We start from the raw sequence: 18160 nt of genomic DNA, 5'->3' as shown, positions 1-18160 counted from the left end.
TTTTACTGTCCTCTCTCTCCTCTCTCTTTTCCCCCTTTCTCATTATTTTTTCCTCTTTCCTCCCTGTTACTTTACATCGTCGTCTGCTTCTTTCTAACCTGTTACTTTTCTTCCTCCTTTCTGTTTGTGTTCTCTTTTCCCCATATTTATATTCTTCTTCCAGTTTCTTTCCTTTTCTTTCCCTGTATTTTTTCCTTCCTTAGTATTTTGCCTCTTCCCTCTGTGTCTATTCTTCCTCCCGTCTGTTTTTTCCTCTTCTCTCTCTGCTACTATTCTTCTTGTGTGAGTTTCTTTCATTATTTCTCTCTGTGACTATTCTTCTGCAGATGGAGAATTCACTAATGAGAGAGCAGTCCGATGTGCTGATGGCTTAGCAGTAGGAACGCCAGGGTAGAAGAACCAGCCTATGGCTCACACACGTTCCTATGATTCCTGTCTCCGTTAACACACACGGGTACAAGCTCATAATTTTCCGAGGAGTAACATCTGGCTGGGTCGATTCCTTGTAGAACGTTAATAAAACATTCAGTGCGTTGCACGGCCAAGCTGACGACGTTCCCCTTGGTGTTTAAACATTTCGCGCTACAGTAGAACAATACTACCGGTACTAGTATCTGGTAAGTACAGTGTCGAACATTCTGTTACAAATGCATTATTGTGGTGGTTCTCACTCTGTGGTCCGAGTGGTCAATTTCACGAATCGAGTAGGACAAAAGTAGGCCTAATGTTTGTATGAAAAGTAAAATATCTTCATTTTTTATAGCAAATGCTTAGAAAATATACATTTCAGATAAAGAAGAAGAATAAACCGACTTAAGGAAGAAGAATGAAATTTGCATTTATACAGGAACATCATTTTATTTTTACTTCAATTTTTATTGTACCTGAGTTTTTTAATGTACTTCACTCCCACCCCCATCTACTAGTAAACTTCCAACCGTCCTGTACACAGAACCAAGGCCGCATATGCAGTCACTTACGGTCGTAGTAAACAAACAGTAGTGAGTTAGTGAGTATAGTACATTCCAGAAATATATTCGCGTTTTCCAGTGACGAAAGAGTTTTCCATATTGAATCATATTTTCGTTCAGGTACTGTCGTCCGTTTGCCTAGATCGTATTCCGATTTCCCCCATCCGCTTCTGCTCGCTCCTCTGTAAAGGCTAGTGGCTGGGCTGTCTTAGCTCTGTTTTGAAAACATTAATTTCTGTCAGGAATTGGACGTCTACGTAATATTATGCAACTGTTTAAAATAACTTAAATAAAAGGGCCTCGTTAAGTAGTCAACTTCCACGTGATTTACCCCCTTTTATGACCCTACAACAAAACCACTTGGACGGACAGTAGTTAAAATGTCTGAGTAATTTTATCTTTTCGGATCGGGCAGAAGTGAAGATTGAATTTACAGTACGTGAGGTACTCTTTTATTTATAGAGTAGGTATAGAATTATTTCAACATGAGTTACATGTACGAAGGACGAAACTGGTAATTGGAATTAGGTACAATAGTCTATAGTGCGATAATATGCACAAAACAACTGAAGCCTGTATCAAAATCAACGGCCACCATTTTCCAAAATGTGTTTAAATATCCATATTATGATTATTTTTCCATTTAACTTAATTCTCTATATTGTAAGCTAATGTGCTGTAGATAGACAGTATAATATACCCTGCACAATGAATACGTCGGAATGGATAGCTCAATTCGTGAGTAAAAACACTTATTGTTAATACAATACTGCATTTTGATTAAACAAAAACCTAATGAAAATTATAAAGAAAACCTAATGAAAATTACCAAACTCAAAATAGTGATATTTCCTAGTTTACGTAAATGGATGAACTACTTTTCTTCCCTCCTATACTTAGTAAAACGCCAGTATCATCGAACTCCAGTCTTGGAAGGGGGGTAGCAAACGGTGTTTCCGGTTCTCAATCGTTAATCCAAAGATACAGCCAGGTTAATATTAGAAATGTTAGTAAAAATAAAATGATGTCCCTGTAGTAAATAACCATATGAGGAGCGTAGTATCAAAGTTAGACAACTCCATTTTTTTGCGATTTCGAGATATTTATTGTTTCTAATAGAATTTTGTGTGCTGAATGCGATTCTGGAACTGTTTAGGTTCAAAAACGGACAGAACAGAGCGAAAATAGTACTTAGTTGTGCGCTTTAGAGTCAAAATGTAGACAACTCCACTGTGGCTTGGTTTCAGCTTTTCACATCACGCATCCCGAATCCAATTTGGCTGATTGTTTATATAATCGGTTTCTGAGTGAATAAGTACTGTTTTACGTAAATTTGCTTTGAAACTGAGCTAGAAAAGACTTAGATTAATAGTAGAAAATTTCACTTTAAATATGGCTTCGTTTGGTTTCTAAAACAGACAACTTCACTTTAAATATGGCTTCGTTTGGTCTCAAAAACATACAACTCCATGACTTAGTTTCAGAGATGGACAACTCCACTTTTTAAACTTAAATTTCGACCTGAATATTAATTTTGATCACATTTTGGGACTGAAAAAATGTTTCTATGACCCATAAGAATGTTTAAAAAAATGTACGTATAACGTTGACATTGGTTTCCAAGGATCTAGTTTTTCGCCTCTCCTGTAAAAAAAAAAGTAAAAGTGGAGCTGTCTAACTTTGATACCAAGCTCCTCATATTCCATTTTTAGGACCTGTCGATTACATCAGTTTTGTCATATATGTTGACCGAAATTGGAATGTTGTTACGATTGTAGTTTAATTGTGAATTTTGAGTTAATATGTACAGATGAAGAGGCGAGACCTGATACAGCCTGCGCACATGATAAGATCGCAGGACAGATGTTGCCTCTTTTGCTGTACCTCATAAAATACTACAAAAGTATTAAGCCTAAATAAACAATCAACCTCTGAATTTTGCATAACATATATTTTATTGAATTTTAAAGTGATCTATATTGTAACTTCAACTCCTTTTCATTTTCGTACTAGAAGCTGCATTAAGAGTGAAGTCAGAGACCTAACAAAAATCGATAGCTAACAACCACATCCATCGTTGTGGAGTAACGGTTAACACGTCTGGTCGTGAAACGAATGGGCCCGGGTTCAAATATTGGTTCGGATAAGTTATGTGGTTAAGAAAGTCAAATGCTGGCTAGCTTCAGACGCTGGACACTGGACTCACTTCGCTGGCATTATCTTCTCCCTTCCATTCAGACGCTAGATAACCATCGCAATTGATAAAGCGCAGTAAAATAAAACATAATAATAATAATAATAATAATAATAATAATAATAATAATAATAATAATAATAATAGAGGAAGTGTTACAAATATAAAACAGGAGTACAAATATGGAATAGTGTGATATGCGATTTGAGATGAGTTCTATTCTAGCGAAAGCCTTCCAAATTACTACACACTTATACTCGCTTTCGCGGGAATATGTTAGTTTGCAGTTATAAGCTGAACTGTCGAAATGTTTATCATTATTGCGTTTTCGAGGAAAGTGAAAATTTTGGCAGCAAGTTATTTTCTTGAATATACAATGTTACTCCTCAATGTTACAAATATTAATGATATAGGTAAAGGTTGGTAACATTGTGATACGAGTAATATTGTGATAGTTCTTTTTGAGAATTTATTACAATTTTACTGAGCGAGAGAAGGATTGGTTTTGTGCAGAAACTTGTCCACGAACATTCCCTTAATGCGTTGACGCGAAAAACGGATCTTCCTTTCGCTCAGTAAAATTGCAATAAATTCTCAAAAAGAACTATCAAAATATTACTCATATCACAATATTACCAACCTTTACCCTATATTGTTAAAGAGAAATAAGCTACGTTTATAGAAAAGTATGTTTAACTGAATTCGTTTTTAATCATATCATGTTTTGAGGTTATGACTTAGATCAATAATTTCTCACAAATATGAAATACTAGTATTATTAGTATTCAATCTTTATACCCTGGTTTTCCGTTTCGTTACTAGTGTTGACAGCTGTAGGAGGAGGAAAAACCTCACCTTTCAGAAAACTTAGAAAACAGTGGAATGAAAAAACAATGCAAAAAGCCATATAACACGTTCGAGAAAAGACGTGAGAGACGATTCATTTGGATTCAGTGTTACAGTCGGAAAAACAGCTTCTAATGAAGAAGTTGAATGCTTGTTCCGTGCTTTCCTTGCAATAGTAGAGGCCATTTTTTTTTTTTTACTTTGCAATTTTGTTAATCTTGTACCTTGTTGATAGTATTTCATATTTGTACCTCCATTTTTATGAAGTAAATATGTTAGATTTTGAGGAAATTATTATTTTTCAAACATTTTATAACATCTTACGAACTTCCAAGTCCGGTGTACCATTCAAAGGGACATTAAAAAATAAACAGGACGATACTTTACGTTCAGTATTCAAAACATGTGGGTTCCAAAAAAAAAAAAAAAAAAAAACGATATTCCACATGTGTATCTCTTCCTCCAATAATAATAATAATAATAATAATAATAATAATAATAATAATAATAATAATAGTAAAATAATAATAATAGTAAAATAATAATAATAATAATAATAATAATAGTAAAATAATAATAATAATAGTATAATAATAATAATAATAGTATAATAATAATAATAATAATAATAATAATAATAATAATAGTAATAATAATAATAATAATAATAGTAAAATAATAATAATAATAATAGTATAATAATAATAATAATAATAAAAAAAATAATAATAATAATAATAATAGTATAATAATAATAATAATAATAATAATAATAATAGTAAAATAATAATAATAATAATAATAATAATAATAATAGTAAAATAATAATAATAATAGTAAAATAATAATAATAATAGTAAAATAATAATAATAATAATAATAATATAATAATAATAATAATAGTAATAATAATAATAATAATAGTAATAATAATAACTGCCGCTCACAATCACTCTGACTTTATTACAGTATTTGCAATTTCCTTAAATTTTGCTGAAATAATGACATTATTACTGAAAGAGAAACGTTAACATAATATGCTTAGAATGATTTTTAAAAATTAAGACTAAGACAAAGACTACGTTTGGTCTCGCTTTTCGACGAAATTTGCTGAAAGCATCAGAACTTCTATAAATGTATTATATAGTACGTCTACCAAGCCCTCGCTACTTTAACAGATAAAATATTAGTTCTAGAGAGTCATCTTGGAGGTGAAGTAAGTAGACACGTAGGATTGACATCTCTAAAACTAATTGTCGTATATGTGGCTGTCTTGAACTCTGGCACTTGAGGGCTTTCATGTTCTGTAATAATGTTACCTATGTATTTCCACTTCGAAATAACCTGAAATAACCGTGAGGCAGTTTTGGAGTTTATTCGGCAGTATAATTTGCATTTCAGAGTAGAAACTGTAGGCGGATGATACAATAGTCGGTATGAGAATTTTGCTTATGATACTAATCAGTCTAATTTTGTCGTCGTCGTCGTCGTCATCATCAGCCATATAGGTTATAGTCCTAGAAGGACTATTACGGTCCACAAAAGTTTTCAGCCCATCTCTTTATTGGACGTCCAGTTGATCTGCCTCTAGGTTGGTAATGCAGGACTGCACGAGGAATTCTAGTTCTAGACATACGCCTTACATGCTGCCGCAAGTTATCGCGATACTGACATATGTGTCCCAGTATAGAATTAATTTTAAGTTCCATTAAGATGTCTTCATTCCTTTTTACATTTAATTCCTTCTTCAAAGTAAAATTTTGTAGATTCTTTATATATCATAAATATTATTATGATATAATATATGATATGCGAAAAATAATCACTTAGTGATTTAAGACGGCGCTTACTCCGTCGGATCCCGGCCACTCATAACGAGTGCACTTCTGCACATGTATAGACATTGTGCCACTGGCATACATCTATGACGCAGTGCATGAGGGTAGGCCACTAGAGGGAACCCAAGAAGTGGAACTTAAATTGAGAGAATTCGACTCGATATCTGGATGGGAATCCGGTGTGGCTTAGTGGATAGAGTATCAGCACGTAGAGTTGAACACCTGGGTACAAATCCCGGTGCCGGAGAGAATTTTTCTCCGTTCCACTCATCTTTCATTATATGAAGTACATTCGTTTAAGGTTATAATTGAAAATATATAAATAATAATGGTATGACATTAAGTACTTTTGAAACACTTATAAGAAAAGGTTTTTCTTTTACACACACACACACACACACACACACATACACACACAAGCATAAATAGAAATATTTACACACAGAATAATAAATTTTACAGGAGAAAGAGTTCGTCCAAAGGGCTGGATTCGGGAAGAGTACCTAAAACGCTCATTGCATTTCCGCGTTGAATAGCAATGCTTAAACCTTGACGCAAATAAGTAGTGCAACGACGATCACCAGTACTGGAGATCAAAATTTGGCCGATTTGAGATACCAAAACTTTAGCGTCATGACTCCAAGGACCGAAGGTCTCACAACAGAGGGGACAAAGATATAATTGTCTAAAAGATGAGCATATTTATTGACCTTCTTCACGGCTAGTTCAGCAGCAGATTCTGCGCCTCTGGAGGTATTCGGCAAGAGAGATGAAGCTAGTGTGTCAACGCAAGTGGAGTCCCAAATTAAAGATTTTCCTCTAGACCATGGAATTAATATGAGACCATCGGGTCGTTTACCATCCGAGTGACTAATACCTGGTGGCTCCAAAAGAGACGGGATGCCACAAGAAGTCAGAGATCTTTTAATGATATCATTGAGTGATGTATGTCTGGGTATGCGACACTTGTTCCTCGCACAGTTGAGTGTATTATGACCGTAAATATCAGCAATTCCTCCGCAAATACATTGGTGCGGCTGGCAGAGTTTACAACTAAGGCGTAAAGCCATTGAGATTTTAAAGGATGTACTCATACTATCCATTAGAGTGCCGATGTGAGGAGATGGTAATGCGTGTAACCAAGCTCCAGACTCACTCTCTTGAAGAGCTAGGAGACGTGCAATGTCTTGTTGGGATTTGAAAGAGGAAAGGAGTTTATTTAAAATTTTTTTGGGAAAAAACAACGTCCCACTGCTTTTGAAATTCAGGATGGGCAGGAAGATGAGTGGTTTGTGAGGAAGTATACCAACTAGTCAGAGCATCATGCACTTGACAGATTTCAGCTGCATCACTGTATGAAGGAAATAACTATTTGGTGCAACTGAAAACCCCAAAGGCAGAAGAAAGAAAAGCAGATATACAAACGTCAGAAAATTTCCGAATGCTCACACCACCAAATTTAATTGAGAGAGAGGCTTGAGTCCAAGTAGTATCATATATTTAGGATCATTTCCAAACTGGATCGAAAAAGAGCATTAGCTTTATGTAGGAAAGATAGAAAGTAAAATTATAATACGAGTATATTGGAGCCATATACTCTCAATGTAGCAATCACGCGTGCTTCTGAGAAATTTATTATTAACTGTAGAAAATGCGGAAGACAATACTAGCATATTCATCCGTTTATTTTATACAATGTAGTTTCATAACACAGCTAGCTGGAACGTAACGTTCTGAGGATGTAATATCATCTATTAGAATTACATATTAGTGTCTTGACACCGGTGACAATCAGAATAGAACTCACAAAGTCTGAAGAGCCATTTTCCATGATCCAGAATTCGAGTTACCGCTATAAGAGCATAGGAGTTTAGAAAGTAAAATTGGTTATATGGGCGTCTTCTTAGCAGGGATCGCTCGTCATTGTAAGATAACTAAAATGAGTTAATGACATATTTTATAACGTATCTAAAACAACATAAGCAAATCTAAATATTGAAACTAAGCAGTTCTTCAAATACAGAATGAATCATAATTAATGCCATTAAACTGAGCGAGCTATTCTTCGAGATACTTCAAACAAAAACAAATCAATAAAATTTTGCTCGTTTTTTTTCTCCCCTTGCGAGATAAAAAATGTTTTGTATGAAATAATTCATGGGAAAGACATTGATTTAATTGCAAATATGTTCAGTCAATTTAAGAGAGTACCTAGTGTATTATGATAATAAATGGTTGAAAGAATTTCAGTTTTGTTCTTTAAATGTGCAGAAATTTGATCCGAACAAATGTAACATCGTAAAATTCTTTTACAGAACTAAAAGTTACTTTCTTTCGGATAAAATTTCTGTACATTTAAAGAAAAAAACTAAAATATTTAAAGCTTTAATATCAGAATACACTGTTCTCTTAAATTGACTGAGCATATTGGGAATTAAATCAACTACTTTCCCAAAACACACTATGAAATATTTATATAACAACAATTTTTATCTCAAAAAGGAAACGAAAACAAGCGAAATTGTTTTCAACCTTTTCTCTTTTAAATACCTTTGATATTAATGAAATAACGTACAGTTCAACCTGTATAATCGCTTTATCTAATTTATAAAATAGACATAATATCTTAATTCATTAGTATTTCCAATAACTGAATAAATAGGCCTACATTTACTTGACTTAGGGGAGAGTCGGTTAGTATCGGACATCGGGTAGTATCGGACAGTGCGTTTCTTTCATCTAGTACCATATGGTAGTACCTGAATGACATGGTTACGTTTCTCTATGCGACATCACAGAAACGTAACCACGTCAATCAGGTACTATCATAGTGTGGTAGATGAAAGAAACTATTTTATATACACTATAAGATATAAAAATAATATATTTAAGTTATAATATAAATATGTCCGGTAAGAAGGTGTCTATATATTTTTACTTGTTATTTAAGGACGCTGTATCACTTACTATCTTATTTAGCATCGATGAAAGTGGTGATAGCAAGATTGTATATGGCGAGATGAGGCTTTGGATTCGCCATAGATTACCTGACATTTGTCATACGGTTGGGGAAAACCGCGGAAAAAAAACAACCAGGTAATCAGCCCAAGCGGGCATCGAACCGGCGCCCGAGCGCAACCTCATATCAGCAGGCAAGCTCAGCCGACTAGAGCTACGCCGGTAGCCAAGACACCTATACAATGTGGATGGTTATCTCTACACCAAAATGAAGCTGGTAATAGGTCATAAGGAGAGATTTGAAAAATCTAAATACATTTTTTCTCTAACATTCGCCGTTTTAGAGGAAAACGTTATGTTTCTACGAAGCATTTGGCAACAGCACGGCTACTCTAGCAAGCGCGGGTGCATTCCTTACCTTCCCCTCTCCCTCTGCAGTACTCAGTCTGTGACGCGCGACAATGCCCTGCGTTGCAAGATTTATTTTAACGATTTCCGCTATTATTCAATTTATATTCATGGCTAAACGGTTTAATTAAAAAAAAATTAACGCTCAGATTCAGGGTTGCCAGATTTCCCGATTTGGCGGGACATGACCCGATTTTCATATAAAAGTTCCGAGTCCCGCTTCGATTCGAGACGGGACGCAGAAAGTGCCTCCTTTAGAAAATTAACGTCATTTCTATAATTTTATCTTTACGTAGTAACTATTTTGACCTAGGCCTAAATAATTACAACAAATTTAAATTAATTTTCTTAACAATGTAGGTTTTCATATTGAAATATATATATATATATATATATATATATATATATATATATATATATATATATATATATATATATTGGCAAGTATAAGTTTTGTAACAGCTAATTCTGTGGTGAATGTGATAATTTTAAACATTTAAAAAGATACGTTCATCACAAATGCATGGCAAAGAGAATGGAAAAAAGCTTGTTGAAGATGTTAAAGTCCAGTAATAAATATGCAGGAAGCTCTGAAAATGTATACTGTACGGTATGTTAAATTATTGATTTGGGGCAGTAATATTCTAAGGCACAACATGAATACGAATTCAGATATCACAATTAATAAACATTGGAATTTAAATATTTTGTCACACCTGGTGCCATATTTTTTGGAATTTGTGCTTTATATTTGGTGAGAAAACAGCTGGGGAAAATCTCTGAGACAGAAGTACTATTAAGTCATTAAGTTAATACTTTGGCATAACATATTATTGCTACAAGGCCTTCAGAAAGACGGCAGAGAAACGTGATGTAACTTATAGTCAGATAAATATTGTTTTGTACTTGGAAACCTGTATCTACAATATGATCTTTTTATTAAAATTTCAATTTTGAGATTCATATTAATTTCTTCCACTGTATATAAAGGGATATTTTTGATTCTTTTTTTTTTTTTTTGTAGTCATGAAAAAGTCAACCTTGCCCATATTCATATCATTCTTTCTTTAAGATAAAACGTAAGTACTGTATCCTATGTTGTGATAGAAAAAGAATATCCCTCCTTGGTAGATCTAAAATCTGGTAACCCTGTTCAGATTATGTTTACCAATCTGCTTGTATAGCAATCATCCATCTCTCTCGGGCCGTTTCCAATCATTACAGTAAATAACGACACTATTCCTTACCATCCCTTCGACAGAAACCTCGGCATTTTCTTGGACGAAAATTTAAATTGGGAATGCCAAATAAAGGAAATATCCAAGAGAGTGTGCTATACCACGCATTCTCTTAACCCGTTCAGAAACTTCCTCCCGCCAGGATTAAAACAGACTTTAGTGCAAACCCTCGTACTACCACAGTTTGACTATTGCGACGTAATACTTACAGACTTGACAACTGACCTTTCGAACAAGCTGCAGCGTGTGCACAATATGTGTGTCAGATTAATCAGCAATGTACGCAAATTTGACCATATTACACCCTCTTTCGAATCTTCATCCTGGCTGCAACGTAATAACCGTAGAACACTTCATTCGCTGTCTCTTCTGTTTCGAGTTCTCCACACTGCTATTCCAAATTATCTTCGTTCCCGGTTTAACTACTTATCCGCCAATCACAATCTAAACACCAGGTTACAGGAGATCCAAATACTATAAATTCCTGCCCATAGAAGATCCCAATATTCATCCTCTTTTACTGTCTCAGTCCCCCGTGAATGGAATTCTCTACCTCTGAAGATTAGGGGCTGCCAGACAATAACCACTTTCAAGAAAAGGCTAAACGATTTCTTACGGGTGAAGTCAAATTGAACTTATGATTGTGATCGAGTTTAATAATTTAATTTAATTTAGGTATGACTTTTATTATTATTATTATTATTATTATTAATATTATCATTATTATTATCATTATCATTATCATTATTATTATTATTATTATTATTATTATTATTATTATTATTATTATTATTGCGTACACTACTTTTAATAATAGAATATAAGTAACTGATTAACTAGCGGACTTACTCGTGTTAATTATGTAAGTTTGTGGGGCTTACAGCTGTTTCGGTGCTTAACACACCATCCTCAGAGCCTACTAGATCTCGGCGTCATCTCGAACTTCTCTGCCTGTTATGTGGGTGCGTTTGATTGTTGGAAGGTGTTGAATAGTGGAGTCAAATAGTGTGTGTGTACTGAAATTGATATGTGTGTTGAGAATTTGATCGGGGTATGTTTTAGTGTGTTTGTATATTTCGTATTGTTCTAGTGTGTTGAGTTTTTGGTTCTTGGGTTGTATGTGTAGGATTTCCATGTCTGCATTTATGTTATTGTATGTATGGTTAGCATTGGTTATGTGTTCGGCGTATGTATGGGTAGATGTATTGTGTCCTCTGGTTATTGCTTCAATGTGTTCTTTGTAGTGTGTTTGGAATGATCTGCCTGTCTGTCCAATGTAGAACTTGTCGCAACTATTACATGTGAGTTTGTATAAACCTGTGTGGTCGTATTTATTTGTTTGTGTTGTTTGTGTGTTGAGATGTCTTTGTAGTGTGTTTTCTGTTCTGTATGTTATGTTGTATTTCTGCTTTCTGAATGAAGATGCGATCTTATGTTTGCTTTTGTTTTCATATGTTAGTGTGATGTATTTCTTGTGTTCTTGTGTTTGTGTTGTGTTTTGCTTGTTTTTGTGTTTGTTAAGTTTTTCTTTTGTCTTTCTTATGATGTTGTCTATTATGTTTGGATTGTAACGCGTTTTCTTGTGCTATGTATTTGATTGTGTTCACTTCTTCATTGTAGTGTTGTTGTGTCTTAGGTATGTTGAGTAATCTGTGTACCATTGTCCTGAAAGCAGCATGTTTGTGTTGTATGGGGTGGTTAGATGTGTTGTGTATGTGTGTGGTGGTGGTTGGTTTTCTGTATATTTTGAAGGTGTGTTTGTTGTCACTTTTTGTTATGGTGATGTCTAGGATATTTATAACAATTCATACCGCCAGTAGAGTGATGTGAAAAACAGAAACGGGATGATGAGGAAAGGATGATGGGAGAGGAAAGGAAGTGGCGAAAATGAGTGGTGTTCGAATTGCCTGATAAAGTTACTTGATATTCATCCATAGGAGTGAGGGAAAAACCCCGAAAAACCTTACCAGGCACCTCGTCCTGACCGGAAATCGAACACGGGACCGCTGGGTTCGGAGTTAGACTCGCTAACCCCTCAGCCACAACGGTGGACAATCTGATAGTAAATATACAACAATAGTAATATGCGTTACAAGAGCGGTAGGTTGAAGTTTTCATGTTCGAGGAAAGGTTTGAAAATGCGAAACGTAGTTCCGAGAATTGAAAGAAAACATACCGCTCGTGTATCATACATTATTTTGTGCGAAGATCGTTTATTACATACCTGAAAGAGGAATTTCTAATTAGTTACAATGAAATCTCCATCTTGGTTTCCGTTCAATGACGGCAAATTGCCAAAACAAAAATATTGTGACAGCGACGTGAGAATCGAACTCACGACCAGCGTCCCGCAAGAAAGCGGATCGCACAGGCTCCACGGAACATTGAGTGACGTCGCGCGGTGGAGAGAAGAGAGAGGGTGTATTACGTCACGCGACGAGTCTGCGCGCGCAGCTGCTATTTAACGCAGTGAATGTGGAACGACCTTCTCGACTATTCCAGAAGTCTGTTGATGTAGAAAATTCTCTACACACCTGTAGAAGGTTCTCGCAACTATGATTTTGCTATAAAAGAGCAGGCGCCAGCGAACTAGAGTTTCAGAGTTTTCAGTTATTCAGTCAGTGAGAAAGCCAGAGCAAGCAAGCCAGCCGGAGTTCGACTCGAGTGTGCGTCCGCATCTGCGTCAGCATCCGAAGGCCTGAGTTCGAGTGCAGTAGACCGCAGTTGGAGGGACCTGAGTTCGAGTGCAGTGGACCGCAGTTGGAGGGACCCGAGTTCGAGTACAGTGAACTGTCTCTGAAGGTCTGTGGTTCGAGATACCGTGAACTCGAGTGACTGAGATAGAAGAACTGTGAACTGAGAACTGGTAGTTCTGATTTGTAAATAGTGCTTTGTAAATATTAGTTAAGATTAACAGTTCATTGTTGTGCGTAATAGTCCAAGTCAATTGTCATTGTCGTCGGTGGAGTGCTATAACGAATACTGTGTGAGTGAAGATCCAATTGTTGACGAGAGCGTTTAAGGTGAATTGTAGAAAGGAATTATTGTTGTGACGAATAAATTACATTGTTGTTACTAATAAAATTCACATTGGTGTCAGAACCGGGACATTATCGACAATGGAGAACCTACAGCTGATCCTGCAAGCCATCGCGGAACTGAAAAACGACTTAAGTGCAGTAAAAGCAGAAATGAAGAACGATATCAGTGAGGTCAAGAACGACATAAGTGATGTGAAAACGGAGATGAAAAGTGACATAAGTGAAGTGAAAACAGAGATGAAAAGTGACATAAGCGGAGTGAAAGATGACGTCACTACGCAAATTGAAAGCGTTTCGGCCCACGTAGATGGAATTGTCGCCATCGTAAAAGACGAACTTAAGGCCGATTTGGATAAACTAAACCAGAATTTTACAACTATAAACGAAACAGTAGCCGAGTTGAGACAGGAGGTAGACCATTTCGACGGCAAAATCCGCGATCTCGAACGTCGTCAAGAGGAAACGTGTGTGCTGATGGACCAACATGCTGTAGAAAACAAGCACATCCTCGCGTTGGTGGATCGCCAGGCTAGAGAACATAAACAGATAGTTGCCGAGGAGGTTCGACGTGCCATGCAAGAAGCGGCCACAGAGTTGAGGACTCCCTATAGTGGCCCTGCGGAACCATCGCCTTCAGCCAGACATCACAACGTCAAGACGCCGAAGTTCGACGGTACGACGTCTTGGGCGATATTCCGTCGCCAGTTCGAGGCCATCGCAGAGCACAATGGGTGGACGCCGGCAGAGAAAACTACTCAGCTGCTGGCCGCGCTTCAGGGACAGGCGTCGGAGATTCTTCACAGCGTTCCAGAAGATGGGACAGCCGCTGAGATAATGGCGGCCCTGGAGGGACGTTATGGTGACCATCAACTTGCTGCAGCATTTAGGACCCAACTAAAAACGAGGGCCCAACAGTCAGGCGAGTCCCTGCAAGAATTCGCGATGGCGGTGGAACAACTTGCCCATAAGGCCCTCAGGGGCCTACCTAATGATTTCATCGCTGGAGAGGCGGCCTACACCTTCGGCAGCGGAGTTCGAGACCCGGAAATAAGACAACAGCTACTCTTAGCAGAGCATCGCACCATCAACGCAGCTCTGGCGGCGGCCCTCAGGATGGAGGCAGCCAAGTTGACTGCGAACGTCTCGGCATCGCACCGGATTAGGAGCGTCGCGGCGGCCGACGTCGAGGAGCGTCAACCGAAATCACCCGAGCGACGAAGACGAGGATTGCCTACCTGCTGGTCCTGCGGCGAGCCTGGGCACCTGAGGAGGGACTGTGACCGATCTGGTCACAAACAGGAAAACTAAAAGGGGCCGATGCGATGAGGGGCACATCGGCGCCGTCATCACCATCCCCTCGGCTGATCTTGAAGACGGTTAACAGAAGATGCGACGATGGGCTGATTGCTGACGGATGGATAAGAGGCCGCCCATGCAGAGTACTGGTAGACACCGGGGCGTCGCTCACTATCGCCAGACCGGAAGTCGTGCGTGGACTACCTGGGAGGACGCCGCTGCGCCGGTATGAGCTACGTACTGCCTCAGGCGAGAACCTGCCCATCCAAAAGGAGGTTTTCCTGGATCTGACATTGGGAAAGAGGAGACTGGAGATGTGGGTGTTCGTCGCCAACATCACTGAAGACGTCATCCTGGGACTCGACGCCATGCGGATCTTCGATGCAACGGTGGATGTCAGGCGCCGTATCCTGCGGTTTGGTCTTGATGAAGTGTTCCTGAGGGACGTCGAAGACCAACCCATGGCCAGCAGACTCACCCTGGAGAATCATGTGACAATCCCGGCAGGCTGCGAGATGGTGGTGACGGCAAGACTGGACGGACAGCCGAAGAGAAACCTGCTCCTCGATTCGCAAACAACTCCGACAGATGGGGTTTATGTGGCCAGATCCCTACTCCCGAATCAGAAGGTGGTACCGGTGAGGGTCCTGAATGTCACCAATCGGGACAAGGAGGTGCCTAGTGGAACTGTACTAGGTAGCGTCGAGCCGGTGGTGTCTGTGACGTCTCTGGCAGATAACGAGGAGTGTCACCGACCACGTCCAGATCTAGACCTATCACTGAAAGAGCTGGCTCGAGAATTGCCGGCGAATTTAAGCAAAAGAGAAAGAAGACAAGTCCACGATCTACTGACAGAATTTCAGGACGTGTTCAGTCTGTCTGAAAATGACTACGGGAGAACGGAGAAAGTTCAGCACCGCATTGACACCGAAAATGCTCGCCCAATCAGACAACCTCCTCGACGCGTCCCTCTAGCTAAACAGAGGGAGATTGACAGCCAACTGGAGGGCATGAAAGCAAGAGGGGTCATCGAGGAATCCGACAGCCCTTGGTCATCACCCGTAGTGCTGGTGAAGAAGAAGAATGGGGACCTGCGTTTCTGCGTGGACTACAGAAGACTGAATGACGTCACTAAGAAGGACTGCTTTCCGCTTCCACGAATTGACGACACCTTGGACACCCTGGCCGGAGCAGAGTGGTTCTCGACGTTGGATCTCAAGTCAGGATACTGGCAGGTGGCGCTACATCCTGAGGACAAGGAGAAAACGGCATTCTCTACAGGACAGGGACTATGGCAGTTCACCGTTATGCCGTTCGGCCTCTGCAACGCCCCGGCTACATTCCAGAGACTAATGGAGTCCGTAATGAGAGGCCTGACGTACGACACATGTTTGCTGTACCTTGATGACGTCATCGTGGTGGGCAAGACTTTCAGCGAACAGCTGTTGAACCTGAGGAAAGTGTTCGAGAGACTGCGACAAGCCAGGCTGAAGTTGAACCCGAAGAAATGTCATCTGTTCCAGAAGAAGGTCAGCTACTTGGGGCACGTAGTAGGGACGAACGGAGTGGCCACGGACCCAGAGAAGCTACAAGCCGTCAGAGGATGGCCGAGACCGAGGGACAAACAGGAGTTGCGCCGCTTTCTCGGCCTCTGCACTTATTACAGAAGGTTCGTAGCTGGGTACGCCAACATCGCTAAGCCTCTAACCCAGCTGACCGAGGAGAAACGACAATTCCAGTGGACGGACGCGGCGGAGTCATCATTCCAGTCACTGAAAGAGGCGCTCTGCACTGCTCCTGTACTGGGATATCCCATCCCTGGAAGGAAGTTCACGCTCGACACGGACGCTAGCAACGTAGGCATCGGCGGAGTACTCTCTCAAGAACAGGACGGGCAAGAGAGGGTGATTGCCTACTTCAGCCGAACACTATCCAAGGCTGAGAGAAACTACTGTGTGACGCGTAGAGAACTTCTTTCCATTGTGGAAGCCCTGAAGTACTTCCATAAATATTTGTATGGCCAGGAATTCCATCTGAGGACAGACCATTCTGCACTCACCTGGCTATTGGGCTTCAAGAATCTGGAGGGGCAGACCGCCCGTTGGGTTCAACGACTGCAGGAGTACAACTTCACCTCCGAACACCGACAAGGGAAGAAACATTCCAACGCTGATGCCTTATCACGACGCCCGTGCCCGGATGGCTGTAAACACTGCCTGAAAGTAGAAGAGCGGGATGGCGCCCACGCAGTCCGAGCAATTGCCGCCCAACCGAGCCCAGGATGGGATAACGCCGCCATAAGGAGGGAGCAGCTGGAGGACCCAAACATTGGACAGCTACTACGTGATGTGGAGTCCGGCCAGAGACCAGTATGGGCCGATATCGCCAACCGTAGCACCACTTACAAGAGCTACTGGGCCCAGTGGGAATCCTTCACTGTCAAGGACGGTATCCTGAAGAGGATTTGGGAGTCGGCCGATGGAAGGACCCACATAGAACAACTTGTCCTGCCCAGGAGCAAGGTGAAGGAAGTGCTGGAGGAGACTCATGCTGGAGTGACTGGAGGCCACCTGGGAGCCAACAGGACGCTGGACAAGTTAAGGCAGAGGTTCTATTGGTTGCATCAGAGAACCGACACGGAACAATGGTGCCGAAGATGCGACACCTGTGCAGCCAGTCGCGGACCAAGGACCCGCAGCAGGGGAGCCATGCAGCAGTACAACGTGGGAGCTCCTTTTGAGAGGATCGCCATTGATGTTGCTGGACCGTTCCCGGTCACGGATCGCGGGAACGCTACCTGTTAGTCGCCATGGATTACTTCACAAAATGGCCAGAGGTGTATGCGATTCCCAACCAAGAGGCTTCGACGGTGGCCGACGCGCTGCTTGACAACTTCATCTGCCGATTCGGGGTGCCCCGGGAATTGCATAGCGATCAGGGGCGCAACTTCGAATCCAACCTGATGGGAGAATTGCTCGAGCGTCTGGGGGTGCATAAAACCAGGACCACTCCCCTCCACCCACAGTCCGATGGTATGGTGGAACGCTACATCAAAACCTTGGAAGAGCATCTGCGGAAGGTGGTGTCCAACCATCAACGAGACTGGGATGCCAGAGTCCCACTGTTCCTCTTGGCCTACAGAGCTTCGGTCCACGATACAACAGGGATGACACCGGCAAACATGGTCTTCGGGAGAGAGCTGCGCCTGCCCTGTGATCTGCTGTTTGGCACGCCACCCAGCGCCGACCAGCCAGCGACTGACTATGTGGCAGAACTCACCGAGAAGTTGAATGGAATTCACCAACTGGCCAGAGAGCACCTCAAGATGGCCAGCGACAGGATGAAGGTGCGCTACGACAGATTAGCCAAC

This window comes from Periplaneta americana, chromosome 5 (genome assembly GCF_040183065.1).
Source record: "Periplaneta americana isolate PAMFEO1 chromosome 5, P.americana_PAMFEO1_priV1, whole genome shotgun sequence".
Taxonomy (NCBI): Eukaryota; Metazoa; Arthropoda; class Insecta; order Blattodea; family Blattidae; genus Periplaneta; species Periplaneta americana.
The sequence above is the reverse complement of the archived record's forward strand: the minus strand, read 5'-3'. Positions refer to the sequence as shown.